Here is an 18,907-nt window from a genome sequence, read left to right as displayed (position 1 = left end):
GGAGTTTGGCAAAGTGTTACCTCTCTCTCTCTCACTCCTTCCGTCTCTCTCTTTCTTTCTCTCTCACTCTCCGTCTCTCTCTCTCTCTCCCTTTCTCTGTCTGTCTGTCTGTCTCTCTCTCTCTCTCTCTCTCTCTCTCTCTCTCTCTCTCTCTCTTTCACTGAATATTATGAATAAAAAACCTAAACATTTTATCCAAATTTTATCTGCTCTGCTATGAATAAATCGACTTTTAATGACTTCGTGTACATTGGCTTAGTAACACGGGGTACGGGAGGTCGGCGGGTGCAAACGCACCGCCTAAAACTTTGGTGGGGTGGGATTTGAAATATTACTTTTCCATTATTAGATTCATCTCATTTGATTGATGTACAAATATAATAATAATTCTTTCTAATAAAGGCACAAGGCCTGAAATTTGGTTGGAGTGGGAAGTCGATTACATCGATCCCCGAAATTTAATTTGTCGACCACCTCGGTGGAATTTGAACTCAGAACTAAAAACGAGCGAAATGCCGAGGAGCATTTTGCCTGCCGTGCTAACGATTCATTTCTACTTTAGACACAAGGCCCGAAAATCGTTTTTGTGTGGGGTAGGGGGCCAGTCGAATATATCAACTCCTGTATGCAACTGGAACTTAATTTATAGACCCCGAAAGTATGAAAGGCAAAGTCAACCTCGACAGAATTTGAACTAAGAACGTAAAGACAAACGAAATATCGCTAAGCATTTTCCCCGTTTCTTATTTCTTTATTGCCCACAAGGGGCTAAACACAGAGGGGACAAACAAAGACAGACAAAGGTATTAAGTCGATTACATCGACTCCAGTGCATAACTGGTACTTAATTAATCGACCCCGAAATGATGAAAGGCAAAGTCGACCTCGGCGGAATTTGAACTCAGAACGTAACAGCAGACGAAATACCGCTAAACATTTTGCCCGGCGTGCTAACGATTCTGCCATCTGGCTGCCTTAAACACAACCATTAATAATAACGTGCTGCAACACCTTGAACTTTTCTCTCTCCTTTACCAGTACAGTTTTCATTAAAACAAATCAACATGGACCCTCTTTTTATCTATCACCCATCAGTGGTCTCTTGCCTTTGACAAATTTGGTGAAATCAGTGTTATCAACCTCAGTATCATTTAAGCTTGCTTATGACTCTCTTTCTGAAACTGCTCGTCTCTCAGATGCAACGTCTATCAGCTCATGGATTGCTATTTCTTGCAATCTCTTGGTTTAATAGTGTGACTGACACACGTTGATGACAGTACTGTTATACTTTATATAACTAAATAGATTTTAAGTTATATTTAAAAGCGAAGAATTAGTGAATTTTCTTTCCATCTCTATCATAAAATATAATCATGGAAATATATGTACGAGTATAAAAGTAAATACAAGGAAGATATAACGCTCTGTTTATAAATGCACATACTGACGATTTAAAAGACATAGGTACACTAAACATATGTATACGCGTAGAAAGTACAAAATACAGAAGATATAATATATATAGTAGAAAATCCCGGGATTCATCCGATAAAAATTACCACTATTGCGTCAGCCGTGAGTCGAACCCGGATCAACTGCTTGGAAGGCAACCATGCTAACCGTTACACCACCGACGCCGCAATAGTCACGCGCGCAATATCTGATTAAAGACTAAATCTTCGACATTGGTGATTGCTTTTCAAGATTTCTTCGTTTCTCATTTTCATAAATATTATCACAAATTACAATGCATATACAGGACTGAAATACACACGCATGATTTAAAAGATGCATATTTGACGAATGGGCGCATGTACTGCCGTGTGGTAGAAGCATTGGTCCTTTTCTAATGACCAATGCTGGCTGTTGTTGTCGGAGTTTCTTATGCATTCCATCCATTTGCTGACAGTGCCTTTCTGCCGTAATGGTTTCGCCTGGATCCAAAAAGCTGTGATGGATGAGACTGGCCTAATTATTCAAAAAGAAAGAGTAACACGATTAGATAAAGCGAAAAACGGGCTTTAAAATGAATGATATATAAAGTCAAAGTAATTTAACGAAAATTAATTTGAAAATACATCATTTAAAACTAAAATTTAAAATTCAGCAAGAACTTTCTGGACGACCTAATATATAGTAGAAAAACTAGATTCAAAGGATAAAAATACAACTGCGTCGGCCGGGAGTCGAACCCGGATCGACTGCTTGGAAGGCAACCATGCTGACCGTTACACCACCGACGCTGCACATACATAATCCCGAAATATCTTTTTAAAAACAAAATCTTTGACATTGGTGAAAGTTTTGCTCTTCAAGATTTCTTCGAATCCCGTTTTCTTAAATATTATCACAAATTACAATAAATATACAGGACTGAAATATACACGCATGATTTTAAAAAATGCATATTTGATGTATACGCGCATGTACTGCCGTGTGGTGAGAGGGTCGGTTCTAAATCACATAATTTCGGTTTCGGTCCCACTGCGTGGCGCCTTGGTCGAATGTCTCCTATGATAATAGTAGTAGCAGTGTGTGTGTGTGTGTGCGTCTGGCACACCACCGCTTGATAACACTATAGGTTCGTTTGAGTTGAAGTAACTTAGCAGTTAGACAAAGAAGATTGATAGACCAAGGGCCAGACTTTACAAAATAAGTACTATGTCCGATAAAAACCTTTCAAAATCGATACTCCAATATGGCTGTAATATAATGACAGCACCAAAATAAGATATAGTAGAAAAATCCTAGATGCAACAGATAAAACATTTAACATTGCGTCGGCCGGGAGTCGAACCCGGATCGACTGCTTGGAAGGGAACCATGCTAACCGTTACACCACCGACGCTGCACAAATGTTTGCCCGAAATATCTCTTTAAATACTAAATTTTCGACATTGGTGAAAGTCTTGCTCTTCAAGTTTTCTTCGTTTCTTGTTTTCATAAATATTATCACAAATTAAAACGCATATACAGGATTGAAATATACACGCATGGTTTAAAAGATGCATATTTGACGAATGGGCGCAGGTACTGCCGTGTGATAGAAGGATTGGTCCTTTTCTATTGACCAATGCTGGCTGTTGTCGGGGTTTCTTATGCATTTCATTCATTTGCTGACAGTGCCTTTCTGCCGTAATGGTTTCGCCTGGATCCAAAAAGCTGTGATGGATGAGACTGGCCTAATTATTCAAAAAGAAAGAGTAACACGATTAGATAGAGCGAAAAACGGGCTTTAAAATGGTGTATAAAGTCAAAGTAATTTAACGAAAATTAATTTGAAAATACATCATTTAAAACTAAAATTCCACAAGAACTTTCTTGACAACATGTTGTAGAAAAACAAGATTCACCGGGAGTCGAACGCGGATCGACTGCTTGGAAAACAACCATGCTAACCGTTACACCACCGACGCTGCACATAGATGCATTCGATATATCTGAGTAAATACTAAATCTCCAACATTGGTGAAAGTTTTGCTTCTCAAGATTTCTTCGTTTCCCGTTTTCTTAAATATTATCACAAATTACAATAAATATACAGGACTGAAATATACACGCATGATTTTTAAAAATGTATATTTACGTATAGGCGCAGGTATCGCCGTGTGGTAAGAGAATCGCTTCTAAATCACATTGTTTCGGTTTCAGTCCCACCGAGTGGCACCTTGGGCAAATGTCTTCTATTATAATAGTAGTAGCAGTGTGTGTGTGCGTCTGTCGCACCCCGCTTGATAACACTATCAACATTGAATCGAAGTAACTTAGCAGTTAAACAAAGAAGATGGATAGACCAAGCGCCAGACTTTACAAAATAAGTACTATATCCGATTAAAACCTTTCAAAATCGATACTCCAATATGGCCGACGCATCTTTTGTATGTTGTACTTTCTACACGTATACATATATTTAGTGTACCTATGTCTTTTAAGTCGTCAGTATGTGCATTTATAAACAGAGCGTTATATCCACCTTGTATTTATTTTTATACTCGTACATATATTTCCATGATTATATTTTCTAATAGAGAGTGGAAAGAAAATTATTTTCACTATTTCTTTGCTTTTAATTATAAATTAAAATTTATTTAGTTATATAAAGTATAACATTACTGTCATCAACGTGTGTCAGTCACTCTGTTAATCCAAAAGAAGCCATAGTAGAAAAATCCTAGATGCAACGGATAAAATATCTAACATTGCGTCGGCCAGGAGTCGAACCCGGATCGACTGCTTGGAAGGCAACCATGCTAACCGTTACACCACCGACGCTCCACGCGGCTCTACCCGAAATATCTGATGAAATCTTAAATCTTCGACATTGATGAACGTCTTGCTCTTCAAGTTTTCTTCGTTTCCCGTTTTCTTAGATATTATCACAAATTACAATGCATATGCACGATTGAAATATACACGCATGGGATCCTTTCGGTTTGAACGGCAGTTTTTAACATAATTTCTAGGTAGCTAAAACATTTTAAACTTCGTACATTGGTAGAATGTATTTATAAAACATCTTTTTCTCTTGGCTTTATTGAGAAAATTCTATAGTTTGTAAGATATTTGGTCTCTAATTTCTTGTATTTCGGCAATTTCAACCAATCAATGACCGTCTATTGAGGTGAAAACATTCTGTGTCGTATGAATATGCCCCTCGTTTAAGAAACAGATTGGGTTTATTTACATTTGTGAAGAAAAAAAGATACCCTTTCCTCCACCCCTAACCCTAACTAACCCTAACCCTAAAACATTGAAATGCAATAGATCGATACTAGGGTCATAATTATGGGTGACAATTTCATATAACACCGCTAGAAAAAAACTGCCGTTCAAACCGAAAAGATCCGGCGTATGTACTGCCGTGTGGTAAGAGGGTCGCTTCTAAATCATATAATTTCGGTTTCAGTCCCACTGCGTGGCACCTTGGGCAAATATCGCTGAGAGTCACACACGCGTCTAGAGATGTTGCGTGTCAGTCGCCAAGTGATTCCGCTAACGGCTGAAAAGACGCCACCTACAGGAATGGTTGCCAAGGGAGGTTACCCAATCGTGTTGTTTACGGAAGGAATGCGATCGCTACTACCGCTGAACCATCTGTGCTAAACTATTATAGGAGCTTGTGTGTGTGTGTGTGTATGAGTCTGGCCCACCACCGCTTGATAACCGCTATCGGCTTGTTATGCAAGGAAGACTGAAAGACCAGGCGCGAGACTTTACAAAATATGTACTATGGCCGATTTGTTCGATTAGAAACTTTCAAAATCAATTCTCCACTCTGGCTGCAATCCAATGACTGCACCAAAATAAAAGATATATAGTAGAAAAACTAGATTCAAAGGCTAAAAATACAACTGCGTCGGCCGGGAGTCGAACCCGGATCGACTGCTTGGAAGGCAACCATGCTAACCGTTACACCACCGACGCCTCACGTACATATCATGAAATATCTTGATAAATACTAAATCTCCAACATTGGTGAAAGATTTTGCTTTTCAAGATTTCTTTGGTTTCCATTTTCTTAAATATTATCACAAATTACAATTAATATACAGGACTGAAATATACACGCATGATTTTTAAAAATGTATATTTACTTATAGGCGCAGGTACTGCCATGTGGTAAGAGGGTCGCTTCTAAATCACATATTTTCGGTTTCAGTCCCACTGCATGGCACCTTGGGCAAATGTCTTCTATTGTAATAGTAGTAGTGTGTATGTCTGTCCCAACCCCGCTTGATAACACTATCGGTTTGTTTGAGTCGAAGTAACTTAGCAGTTAAACAAAGGAGATTGATAGACCAAGAGCCAGACTTTACAAAATAAGTACTATGTTGATTTTTTTTATTACAACCCACCAAAATCGATACTCCAGTATGGCTGCAATCCAATGATTGCACCAAAATAAGATATATATATATAGTAGAAAAACCAGAGATTCATCCGATAAAAATTATCAATATTGCGTCGGCCGGGAGTCGAACCCGGATCGACTGCTTGGAAGGCAACCATGCTAACCGTTACACCACCGACGCCATACAGTTATGAGTACTAAATATTTGTATAAATATGCAATATTCAACATTGATTTCTTCTTCCCTCTTTTTCTTTGATGTCATTTCAAATTACTAAATTACATTACTTTACTAAGAACAGAAACATCTGACACGATGCTCGCGCATGCGTGTGTGTTTATTTGTGCATGCTCCCCTACTCTACTTGATAACCGATGTCGGTTTGTTTACCTCTTCGTAACTTAGCTGTTCGGCAAAAGACAGGGATAGAATAAGTACCAGACATGAGAAAAGAAAATTGATTTGTTCGTCTACGACCCTTTAAGGAAGAAATGTAGCGGAGAAAGGATATTACATGCTGACAAGGGCTTGGTAAAGGACTGTTAGAATGTTTAGGGATACGGTCCTATACGTTCGGGTTTCAACCCTCACCGGAATTCAAAACAAGCCGTCTGTTCTTCCACGGTCGAGAAAATACATCGATCAAGTATTGGAGATCGATATAAATGATTATACCCTCCACTCACCCCAAAATATATGCTTTGTGTCTATAATCAATATTACAAATATATTGTTATTGCTATTTAACTCAGGTCATCCTAAAAAACCCGGTTGAGGATCAAAGGGTTCCAACTATGACCAACCTGTATTTTTGCGCCCCCCCCCTTTTTTTTCAGATATAGCATCTATGATTATATTAGCCAATGTACCCTTCCTTTAACCCAGTAGTATATGGTTTTAAGGGGATTTGGGTGTTATTCATAGCACATTCACGAGCGAAAACGCAGAGGGGCCCTGCTTATGTGCGAGTATGCGTATGGATGGGTACGTGTGTGTATGTGGGTGCATACAAGCCAAATAACCGGTTCAAGGCATGTGCCAAACTGAAGAATCAAAGCGTGTGCACAAGTTTATAGTAAATATATACATTGGGATATTCTCGGTTTGAACGGCAGTTTTTAACATATTTTCTAGGTAACTAAAATATTTTAAACTTCGTATACTGGTAGAATGTGTTTATAAAACATCTTTTTCTCTTGGTTTATTGAGAAAATTCTATGGTTTGTAAGATAATTGGTCTCTAATTTCTTGCATTTCGGCAATTTCAACCAATCAATGACCGTCTATTGAGGTGAAAACATTCTGTGCCGTATGAATATGTCCCTCGTTTAAGAAACAGATTGGGTTTATTTACATTTGTGAAGAAAAAAAGATACCCTTCCCCCCACCCCTAACCCTAACTAACCCTAACCCTAAAACAGATTGAAATGCAATAGATCGATACTAGGGTCATAATTATGGGTGACAATTTCATATGACACCGCTAGAAAAAAACTGCCGTTCAAACCGAAAGGATCCGGCGTATGTACTGCCGTGTGGTAAGAGGATCGCTTCTAAATCATATAATTTCGGTTTCAGTCTCACTGCATGGCACCTTGGGCAAATGTCTTCTATTGTAATAGTAGTAGTGTGTATGTCTGTCCCAACCCCGCTTGATAACACTATCGGTTTGTTTGAGTCGAAGTAACTTAGCAGTTAAACAAAGAAGATGGATAGACCAAGCGCCTGACTTTACAAAATAAGTACTATGTTGATTTTTTTCGATTACAACCCACCAAAATCGATACTCCACTATGGCTGCAATCCAATGACTGCACCAAAATAAGAAATATATATTAGAAAAACCTGAGATTCATCCGATAAAATTTATAAAGATTGCGTCGGCCGGAGTCGAACCCGGATCGACTGCCTGGAAGGCAACCATGCTGACCGTTACACCACCGACGCCATACAGTTACGAGTGCTAAATATTTGAATAAATACACAATATTCAAATTGATTTCTTCTTCCCTCTTTTTCTTTGATGTCATTTCAAATTACAAAATTACATTACTTTATTTAGATCAGAAACATATAACACGATGCTCGCGCATGCGTGTGTGTTTCTTTGTGCTTGCTCGCCCACTCTACTTGATAACCGATGCCGGTTTGTTTACGTCTTTGTAACTTAGCTGCTCGGCAAAAGACAGGGATAGAATAAGTACCAGACATGAGAAAAGAAAAAGTATCCGGATTGATTTGTTCGTCTGCGACCCTTCAAGGAGTTGTCCCAGTAAAAACGGACGAAACGCCGCTAAGCATTTCGTCCGTTTTTACTGGGGCATCTCCTCGTTTCGTCTGTCTTTATATTCCGAGTTCAAATTCGGACGAGGTTGAATTTGCTTTTTATCCTTTCGGGATCGATAAAATAAGTACCAGTTGAGCACTGGGGTTGATGTAGCCCACTAGCCCCCTCCATCAAATTTCAAGCCTTGTGCATGAAGTAGAATGGGTTATTACTATTCTCATTTTCACTTTAAATCTGCATGTTTACCTTTTAAGATTGAAAGGATAAAATTAATGTATTTAAAACATTGCGTCGGCCGGGAGTCGAACCCGGATCGACTGCTTGGAAGGCAACCATGCTAACCGTTACACCACCGACGCTGTGCTGCCGTAATCTTTAAATATTTGCATAAATATTAAATATTTGTCATTATGAAAGTCTTACTTCTCATAATTTCTTCGTCTCGCGTTTTTCTTGAATATAACGTTAAACTACAAAATTTTATTCAGACCAGTGACCTCTGCTGACCACCTTAAAAGGAGGCGATGAGCTGGTAGGATCGTTTGAATGCCGGACAATATGCTTAGCGGCATTTCGTCCGTTTTCACGTTCTGAGTTCAAATTCCACCGAGGTTGACTTTCAGAGTCGATAAAATAAATAAAAATTGAACAGGTAATTTACTTAACACCCTAACCCTAACCCTAACCCACCCCACCCACCCCGAAATTGCTGTCCTTGTGCCACAATTTGAAATCATTATTAGATCCAGAAACATTTAGAGTAAAGATTGTTTGTCAACATAACATGGCAGTCCTGGTTTAGGACTAATGTTGCTGTAATTTAGCCCCAGGAGACATCGTCTCCAGCTGGCTATACGACACGATCTGCCATGTTATGTTGGCAAACAATCTTTACTCCAAAGTGGAGGCGCAATGGCCCAGTGGTTAGGGCAGCGTTGTGAGTGTTTATTGAGCGAAAACACCTAAAGCTCCACGACGCTCCGGCAGGGGATGGTGGTGATCCCTGCTGTACTCTTTCACCACAACTTTCTCTCACTCTTACTTCCTGTTTCTGTTGTACCTGTACTTCAAAGGGCCGGCCTTGTCACTCTCTGTGTCACGCTGAATATCCCCGAAAACTACGTTAAGGGTACACGTGTCTGTGGAGTGCTCAGCCACTTACACGTTAATTTCACGAGCAGGCTGTTCCGTTGATTCGGATCAACCGGAACCCTCGTCGTCGTAACCGACGGAGTGCTGCCACTCCAAAGTACTCTTTGCTGAATATCTCTCGTTGTGAGATTTAAAAATAGTAATTTTCTAATTTACAGAAACATTTAATACGATATAATACGGAGTTTGGCAAAGTGTTACCCCTCTCTCTCTTACTCCTTCCGTCTCTCTATTTCTCTCTCTCACTCTCCGTCTCTCTCTCTCTCTCCCTTTCTCTGTCTGTCTCTCTCTCTCTCTCTCTTTCACTGAATATTATGAATAAAAAACCTAAACATTTTATCCAAATTTTATCTGCTCTGCTATGAATAAATCGACTTTTAATGACTTCGTGTACATTGGCTTAGTAACACGGGGTACGGGAGGTCGGTGGGTGCAAACGCACCGCCTAAAATTTTGGTGGGGCGGGATTTGAAATATTAATTTTCCATTATTAGATTCATCTCATTTGATTGATGTACAAATATAATAATAATTCTTTCTAATAAAGGCACAAGGCCTGAAATTTGGTTGGAGTGGGAAGTCGATTACATCGATCCCCGAAATTTGTGTGTGTTACTTTGTGCTTGCTCGTCCACTCTACTTGATAACCGATGCCGGTTTGTTTACGTCTTCGTAACTTAGCTGCTCGGCAAAAGACGGAGATGGAATAAGTACTAGACATGAGAAAAGGAAAAGTATTTGGGTTGATTTTTTCGTCTACGACCCTTTAAGGAGATGTCCCAGTAAAAACGGACGAAATGCCGCTAAGCATTTCGTCCGTTCTTACTGGGGCGTCCGTCTTTATGTTCCGAGTTCAAATTCGGACGAGGTTGAATTTGCTTTTTATCCTTTCGGGATCGATAAAATAAGTACCAGTTGAGCACTGGGGTTGATGTAGCCGACTAGACCCCTCCACCAAATTTCAAGCCTTGTGCATAGAGTAGAACGGGTTATTACTATTGCCATTTTTACTTTAAATCTGCATTTTGAGATGTTTGATATAAACACGTGATTCAAAGGATAAAAGTAATGCATTTAAAACATTGCGTCGGCCGGGAGTCGAACCCGGATCGACTGCTTGGAAGGCAACCATGCTAACCGTTACACCACCGACGCTGCACAAGGTTTTATCCGAAATATCTGACTAAAAACTAAATCTTCGATATTGGGGAAATTCTTGCTTTTAGTGATTTCTTCGTTTCTCGTTTTCTTAAATATTGTCACAAATTACAATAAATATACAGGACTGAAATATACACTCATGATTTAAAAGATGCATATTTGACGAATGGGCGCAGTGTTGTCATAGGGTTTCGGTTTCGGTTTCGGTTTCAGTCCCACTGCGTGGCACCTTGGGCAAATGTCTTCTATTATAATAGTAGTAGCAGTGTGTGTGCACGTCTGGCCCAACCCCGCTTGATAACACTATTGGTTTGTTTGAGTCGAAGTAACTTAGCAATTAAACATTTACAAAATGTCCGATTAAAACCCATCAAAATCGATACTCCAATATGGCTGTAATCCAATGACAGCACCAAAATAAGAAATATATAAAAAATCCCAGATGCAACAGATAAAATGTTTGACATTGCGTCGGTCGGGAGTCGAACCCGGATCGGCCACTTGGAAGGCAACCATGCTAACAGTTACACCACCAACGCTGCACGTAGTTCTACTCGAAATATCTGATTAAATCTTAAACCTTCACATTGATGAACGTCTTGCTCTTCAAGTTTTCTTCGTTTCCCGTTTTCTTAAATATTATCACAAATTACAATGCATATGCACGATTGAAATATACACGCATGGGATCCTTTCGGTTTGAACGGCAGTTTTTAACATAATTTCTAGGTAACTAAAACATTTTAAACTTCGTATACTGATAGAATGTGTTTATAAAACATCTTTTTCTCTTGGCTTTATTGAGAAAATTCTATGGTTTGTAAGATATTTGGTCTCTAATTTCTTGCATTTCGGCAATTTCAACCAATCAATGACCGTCTATTGAGGTGAAAACATTCTGTGCCGTATGAATATGTCCCTCGTTTAAGAAACAGATTGGGTTTATTTACATTTGTGAAGAAAAAAACATACACTTCCCCCCACCCCTAACTAACCCTAACCCTAAAACAGATTGAAATGCAATAGATCGATACTATGGTCATAATTATGGGTGACAATTTCATATCACACTGCCAGAAAAAAACTGCCGTTCAAACCGAAAAGATCCGGCGTATGTACTGCCGTGTGGTAAGAGGGTCGCTTCTAAATCATATAATTTCGGTTTCAGTCCCACTGCGTGGCACCTTGGGCAAATATCGCTGAGAGTCACACACGCGTCTTGAGATGTTGCTTGTCAGTCGCCAACTGATTCCTCTAACGGCTGTAAAGACGCCACCTACAGGAATGGTTGCCAAGGGAGGTTACCCAATCGTGTTGTTTACGGAAGGAATGCGATCGCTAATACCGCTAAACCATCTGTGCTACACTATTATAGGAGCTTGTGTGTGTGCGCATGTGTGCGTGTGTGTGTGTATGTGTGTGTGTGTGTGTGTGTGTGTGTGTGTGTGTGTGAGTCTGGCCCACCACCGCTTGATAACCGCTATTGGCTTGTTTACATAGACGTAACTTCGCTGTTATGCAATGAAGACTGACAGCCTAAGCGCCATAGTACAAAATATGTACTATGGCCGATTTGTTCGATTAGAAACTTTCAAAATCAATTCTCCAGTCTGGCTGCAATCCAATGACTGCACCAAAATAAAAGATATATAGTAGAAAGACTAGATTCAAAGGATAAAAACACAATTGCGTCGGCCGGGAGTCGAACCCGGATCGACTGCTTGGAAAGCAACCATGCTAACCGTTACACCACCGACGCCGCACGGGCATAATCGCGAAATATCTGATTAAATACTAAATCTCCAACATTGGTGAAAAATTTTGCTTTTCAAGATTTCTTTGGTTTCCATTTTCTTAAATATCATCACAAATTACAATTAAAATATAGGACTGAAATATACATGATTTTTTTAAATGTATATTTACGTATAGGCCCAGGTACTGCCGTGTGGTAAGAGGGTCGCTTCTAAATCACATAGTTTCGGTTTCAGTCCCACTGCATGGCACCTTGGGCAAATGTCTTCTATTGTAATAGTAGTAGTAGTAGTAGTAGTGTGTGCGTCTGTCCCAACCCCGCTTGATAACACTATCAGTTTGTCTGAGTCGAAGTAACTTAATCCGTTAAACACAGAAGATTGATAGACCAAGAGCCAGACTTTACAAAATAAGTACTATGTCCGATTAAAACCTTTCAAAATCGATACTCCTATATGGCTGTATCCAATGACTACACCAAAGTAAGATATATATATAGTAGAAAAATCCTAGATGCAAAGGATAAAAATAGTTAACATTGCGTCGGCCGGGAGTCGAACCCGGATCGACTGCTTGGAAGGCAACCATGCTAACCGTTACACCACCGACGCTGAACATACTCGTTCCCGAAATATCTCTTTAATTACTAAATCTTCGACATTGGTGAAAGTCTTGCTCTTCAAGTTTTCTTCGTTTCTTGTTTTCATAAATATTATCACAAATTACAATGCATATACAGGACTGAAATACACACGCATGATTTAAAAGATGCATATTTGACGAATGGGCGCAGGTACTGCCGTGTGGTAGAAGGGTTGCTTCTAAATCACATAATTTCGGTTTCAGTCCCACTGCATGGTACCTTGGGCAAATGTCTTCTATTGTAATAGTAGTAGTAGTAGTAGTAGTAGTAGTAGTAGTAGTAGTAGTAGTAGTAGTAGTGGTGGTGGTGGTAGTAGTAGTAGTAGTAGTAGTAGTAGTTGTAGTGTGTGTGTCTGGCCCAACCCCGCTTGATAACACTATCAACATTGAGTCGAAGTAACTTAGCAGTTAAACAAAGAAGATTGATAGATCAAGAGCGAGACTTTACAAAATAAGTACTATGTTGATTTTTTCGATTACAACCCACCAAAATCGATACTCCACTATGGCTGCAATCCAATGACTGCACCAAAATAAGAAATATATAGTAGAAAAACCTGAGATTCATCCGATAAAAAACTATCAATATTGCGTCGGCCGGGAATCGAACCCGGATCGACTGCTTGGAAGGCAACCATGCTAACCGTTACACCACCGACGCCATACTTTTACGACTGCTAAATATTTGAATAAATACGCAATATTCAAATTGATTTCTTCTTCCCTCTTTTTCTTTGATGTCATTTCAAATTACAAAATTGCATTACTTTATTTAGATCAGAAACATATAACACGATGCTCGCGCATGCGTGTGTGTTTCTTTGTGCATGCTCGCCCACTCTACTTGATAACCGATGCCGGTTTGTTTACGTCTTTGTAACTTAGCTGCTCGGCAAAAGACAGGGATAGAATAAGTACCAGACATGAGAAAAGAAAAAGTATCCGGAGATGTCCCAGTAAAAACGGACGAAACGCCGCTAAGCATTTCGTCCGTTTTTACTGGGGCATCTCCTCGTTTCGTCTGTCTTTATATTCCGAGTTCAAATTCGGACGAGGTTGAATTTGCTTTTTATCCTTTTGGAATCGATAAAATAGTACCAGTTGAGCACTGGGGTTGATGTAGCCCACTAGCCCCCTCCATCAAATTTCAAGCCTTGTGCATGAAGTAGAATGGGTTATTATTATTCTCATTTTTACTTTAAATCTGCATGTTTGTTACCTTTTGAGATTGAAAGGATAAAAGTAATGCATTTAAAACATTGCGTCAGCCGGGAGTCGAACCCGGATCGACTGCTTGGAAGGCAACCATGCTAACCGTTACACCACCGACGCTCTGCTGCTGTAATCTTTAAATATTTGCTTAAATGCTAAATATTTGTCATTGTGAAAGTCTTATTTCTCATAATATCTTCGTCTCGCGTTTTCTTGAATATAATTTTAAACTACAAAATTTTATTCAGAGCAGTGACGTCTGCTGACCACTTTAAAAGGAGGCGATGAGCTGGTAGAATCGTTTGAATGCCGGACAATATGCTTAGCGGCATTTCTTCCGTTTTCACGTTCTGAGTTCAAATTCCACCGAGGTTGACTTTCAGAGTCGATAAAATAAATAAAAATTGAACAGGTAATTTACTTAACACCCTAACCCTAACCCTAACCCTAACCCCCACCCACCCCGAAATTGCTGTCCTTGTGCCACAATTTGAAATCACTATTTAGATCCAGAAACATTTGGAGTAAAGATTGTTTGTCAACATAACATGGCAGTCCTGGTTTAGGACGAATGTTGCTGTAATTTAGCCCCAGGAGACATCGTCTCTCGCTGGCTATACGACAGGATCTGCCATGTTATGTTGGCAAATAATCTTTACTCCAAAGTACTGTTGCTGAATATCTCTCGTTGGGAGATTTAAAAATAGTAATTTTGTAATTTACAGAAACATATAATACGATATAATACGGAGTTTGGCAAAGTGTTACCTCTCTCTCTCTCCCTTTCTCTCTCTCTCACTTTCTCTCTCTCTCTCTCCCTTTCTTTCTTTCACTGAGTATTATGAATAAAAAACCTAAACGTTTTATCCAAATTTTATCTGCTCTGCTATGAATAAATCGACTTTTAATGACTTCGTGTACATTGGCTTAGTAACACGGCGTACGGAAGGTCGGCGGGTGCAAACGCACCGCCTAAAATTTTGGTGGGGCGGGATTTGAAATATTACTTTTCCAGTATTAGATTCATCTCATTTGATTGATGTACAAATATAATAATAATCCTTTCTAATAAAGGCACAAGGCCTGAAATTTGGTTGGAGTGGGAAGTCGATTACATCGATCCTCGAAATTTAATTTATCTACCACCTCGGTCGAATTTGAACTCAGAACTAAAAACGAGCGAAATGCCGAGGAGCATTTTGCCTGTCGTGCTAACGATTCTTTTCTACTCCTGTATGCAACTGGAACTTAATTTACAACCCCAAAAGTATGAAAGGCAAAGTCAACCTCGACGGAATTTGAACTAAGAACGTAAAAAAATATCGCTAAGCATTTCACCCATTTCTTATTTCTTTATTGCCCACAAGGGGCTAAACATAAAGAGGACAAACAAGGACAGACAAACGGTTTCGGTAGATTACATCGACTGGTGCGTAACTGGTACTTAATTTATCGACCCCGAAAGGATGAAAGGCAAAGTCGATCTCGGTGGATTTTAAACTCAGAACGTAGCCGCAGACGAAATACCTATTTCTTTACTACCCACAAGGGGCTAAACACAGAGAGGACAAACAAGGACAGACAAACGGTTTCGGTAGATTACATCGACTGGTGCGTAACTGGTACTTAATTTATCGACCCCGAAAGGATGAAAGGCAAAGTCGATCTCGGTGGATTTTAAACTCAGAACGTAGCCGCAGACGAAATACCTATTTCTTTACTACCCACAAGGGACTAAACACAGAGAGGACAAACAAGGACAGACAAACGGATTAAGTCGATTACATCGACCCAGTGCGTAACTGGTAATTTATCGACCCCGAAAGGATGAAAGGCAAAGTCGACCTCGGCGGAATTTGAACTTAGAACGTAACGGCAGACGAAGTACGGCTACGCATATCGCCCAGCGTGCTAACGTTTCTGCCAGCTCAACACCTTATAAAAATACAATAATAAATAGTAATAAAACTGTGCTTAAGACGGCAAACTCTGCAGAGTCGTTAGCATGCCACGCAAAATGCTCAGCGGCGTTTCATCCGTTTTCACCGTTCTGAGTTCAAATTCCGCCAAGTTTGAATTTGCCTTTCGGAGTCGATAAAATATGTACCAATTGAGCACTGGGATCGATATATTTGTTAGAGTAGTGAGGTGAATGCGTTAATTGTAACTACATGTAAAACATTTTTGCTGGGAAGATTTGTCCAGGGAATATTAATCTTTATATAAGACATCTCTCTCTCTCTCTCTCTCTCTCTCTCTCTCTCTCTCTCTCTCTCTCTCTCTCTCTCTCTCTCTCTCTCTCTCTCTCTCTCTCTCTCTCTTCCATCTTCACTTTATTGCTTACCTTTTTACGGCCTCTGATGAAACAGAAAAATTAAAAAGGATCCATGAATTGGAGGTATTTGTTTTTAAACTGTAATTCTATTAGAATCGTCTTCGTCAAATGTTCGATTTAACATAATCTATTTGCATCGGGTCAATGACATGCTGGTGACTTCAAATAAGGATGAAATAGCGCTATACATTGCTACAAACAATTGAAAATTTTAAGATCTATATATTGAGTACGAAAGAGAAATAATATATGTATATATTCTGTACATCTCATTCCTAACTCTTTGATTTAAATTTCAAGCATTAAAACTGCCTGAACTTAATGTAATCTAGAAGGGACTGTCTTCAATAAGATAACTGATCAGTGCAGCGAGCTGGCAGAAACGCTAGCACACCGGGCGAAATGCGTAGCCGTATTTCGTCTGACGTTACGTTCTGAGTTCAAATTCCGCCGAGGTCGACTTTACCTTTCATCCTGTCGGGGTCGATAAATTAAGTACCAGTTACGCGCTAGGGTCGATGTAATCGACTTAATCCCTTTGTCTGTCCTTGTATCACTCCTCTATGTTTAGCCCCTTGTGGGTAATAAAGAAACCGGTATTTCGTCTGCCAAGCTAAGTTACGAAGGCGTAAACAAACCGACGCCGGTTATCAAGTAGAGTGGGCGAGCAAGCACAAAGAAACACACACGCATGCGCGAGCATCGTGTTAGATGTTTCTGATCTAAAGAAAGTAATGTAATTTTGTGATTTGAAATGACATCAAAGAAAAAGAGGGAAGAAGAAATCGATGTTGAATATTGCCTATTTAATCAAATATTTAGTACTCGTAAATGTATGGCGTCGGTGGTGTAACGGTTATCATGGTTGCCTTCCAAGCAGTCGATCCGGTTTCGACTCCCGGCCGACGCAATTTTAATAACTTTTATCGGATGAATCTCTGGTTTTTCTACTATATATATATATCTTATTTTGGTGCAGTCATTGGATTGCAGCCATACTGGAGTATCGATTTTGATGGGTTTTAATCGAACAAATTGGACATAGTACTTATTTTGTAAAGTCTGGCACTTGGTCTATTAATGTTCTTTGTTTAACTGTTAAGTTACTTAGACTCAAACAAACCGATAGGGTTATCAAGCGGGGGTGCGACAGACGCGCACACACACACTACTACTACTACCATTATAATAGAAGACATTTGCCCAAGGTGCCACTCAGTGGGACTGAAACCGAAACTAGGTGATTTAGAAGCGACCCTCTCACCACACGGCAGTTCTGAGTCCAAATTCCACCGATGTCGACTTGACCTTTCATCTTTTCGGGGTCGATAAATTAAGTACCAGATGCGTACTGGGGTCGATCTATTCGACTGGCCTCCTCTCCAAATAGTTCGGGGCTTTTACCTAAAGTAGAAAGGAATATGATAGCTGATCACAAGGGGTACAATGCATGTTTAATCATACTCTTTTACTCTTTTACTTGTTTCAGTCATTTGACTGCGGCCATGCTGGAGCACCGACATTAGTCGAATAAATCGATCCCAGGACTTATTCTTTGTAAGCCTAGTACTTATTCTATCGGTCTCTTTTTGCCGAACCGCTAAGTTACGGGGACGTAAACACACCAGCATCAGTTGTCAAGCGATGTTGGGGGGACAAACACAGACACACAAACACACACACATATACATATACATATATACGACGGGCTTCTTTCAGTTCCGTCTACCAAATCCAATCACAAGGCTTTGGTCGGCCCGAGGCTATAGTAGAAGACACTTGCCCAAGTTGCCACGCAGTGGGACTGAACCTGGAACCATGTGATTGCTAAGCAAGCTACTTACCACACAGCCACTCCTACGCCTATAATAATAATCTACAACCTCGGAAATGTATCTGGAAAATTTCGGTAAAATATTTGTTAGGCGCTGGCGTGGCTGTGTGGTTAAGAAGCCCGGTTTACAACCACGCGGTTTTGTGTTCAGTCCCTTTGAGCTACATCGTGGATAAGTGTTTTGTGTTTTTTAATATTGTATTGGGTGAGCCGGTATTGTTGTTACCGCGTCGGGCAAAACGCTTTGTGGTATTTCTTCCGGGGAGCTGGCAGAATCGTTAGCACGCCGGACGAAATGCTTAGCGGTATTTCGTCTGCTGTTACGTTCTGAGTTTCATATTCTGCCGAGTTCAACTTTGCCTTTCATCCTTTCGGGGTCGATTAAATAAGTACCAGTTACGCACTGGGGTCGATGTAATCGACTTAATCCGTTTGTCTGTCCTTGCTTGTCCCCTCTGTGTTTAGCCCCTTGTGGGTTGTAAAGAAGTAGGTATTTCTTCCGGCTCTTTAAATTATGAGTCCAAGTGCCGTCGGAGTCGACTTTGCTTTTTACCCTTTCGGGAGTCGATAACATAAGTGCCAGTTTAGCTTTGGGGTCAACGTAATCGACGAGCTCCTTCTCTCTAGATTACTGACCTTGTATCGAAATTAAGAAGGATAGAAGGAAGTATTTCTGT

The 18,907-nt window shown here is 39.9% G+C and overlaps 12 non-coding genes across 12 annotated transcripts; 1 reads left to right on the top strand and 11 right to left on the bottom strand.

Annotated features, from left to right (window-relative positions):
- Positions 1-1,565: 1,565 nt before the first annotated feature.
- Trnag-ucc lies at positions 1,566-1,637 on the bottom strand. The gene has a single exon. It is a non-coding gene; the product is annotated as a tRNA-Gly (tRNA).
- A 534-nt stretch (positions 1,638-2,171) lies between these two features.
- On the bottom strand, positions 2,172-2,243 carry Trnag-ucc. The gene has a single exon. It is a non-coding gene; the product is annotated as a tRNA-Gly (tRNA).
- A 1,957-nt stretch (positions 2,244-4,200) lies between these two features.
- On the bottom strand, positions 4,201-4,272 carry Trnag-ucc. Its single transcript has one exon. It is a non-coding gene; the product is annotated as a tRNA-Gly (tRNA).
- Positions 4,273-5,352: 1,080 nt separating this feature from the next.
- Trnag-ucc lies at positions 5,353-5,424 on the bottom strand. The gene has a single exon. It is a non-coding gene; the product is annotated as a tRNA-Gly (tRNA).
- A 536-nt stretch (positions 5,425-5,960) lies between these two features.
- Positions 5,961-6,032, bottom strand: Trnag-ucc. The gene has a single exon. It is a non-coding gene; the product is annotated as a tRNA-Gly (tRNA).
- A 2,394-nt stretch (positions 6,033-8,426) lies between these two features.
- Trnag-ucc lies at positions 8,427-8,498 on the bottom strand. The gene has a single exon. It is a non-coding gene; the product is annotated as a tRNA-Gly (tRNA).
- A 1,876-nt stretch (positions 8,499-10,374) lies between these two features.
- Trnag-ucc lies at positions 10,375-10,446 on the bottom strand. The gene has a single exon. It is a non-coding gene; the product is annotated as a tRNA-Gly (tRNA).
- Positions 10,447-12,139: 1,693 nt separating this feature from the next.
- Trnag-ucc lies at positions 12,140-12,211 on the bottom strand. Its single transcript has one exon. It is a non-coding gene; the product is annotated as a tRNA-Gly (tRNA).
- Positions 12,212-12,746: 535 nt separating this feature from the next.
- Trnag-ucc lies at positions 12,747-12,818 on the bottom strand. The gene has a single exon. It is a non-coding gene; the product is annotated as a tRNA-Gly (tRNA).
- A 620-nt stretch (positions 12,819-13,438) lies between these two features.
- On the bottom strand, positions 13,439-13,510 carry Trnag-ucc. The gene has a single exon. It is a non-coding gene; the product is annotated as a tRNA-Gly (tRNA).
- A 599-nt stretch (positions 13,511-14,109) lies between these two features.
- Positions 14,110-14,181, bottom strand: Trnag-ucc. Its single transcript has one exon. It is a non-coding gene; the product is annotated as a tRNA-Gly (tRNA).
- A 3,053-nt stretch (positions 14,182-17,234) lies between these two features.
- Positions 17,235-17,306, top strand: Trnag-ucc. Its single transcript has one exon. It is a non-coding gene; the product is annotated as a tRNA-Gly (tRNA).
- The last annotated feature ends 1,601 nt before the right edge of the window (positions 17,307-18,907 follow it).

This window comes from Octopus sinensis, linkage group LG7, assembly GCF_006345805.1.
Source record: "Octopus sinensis linkage group LG7, ASM634580v1, whole genome shotgun sequence".
Classification (NCBI taxonomy): Eukaryota; Metazoa; Mollusca; class Cephalopoda; order Octopoda; family Octopodidae; genus Octopus; species Octopus sinensis.
Note: the sequence above shows the minus strand (reverse complement) of the source record. Positions and strands in the feature narration are given on the sequence as shown.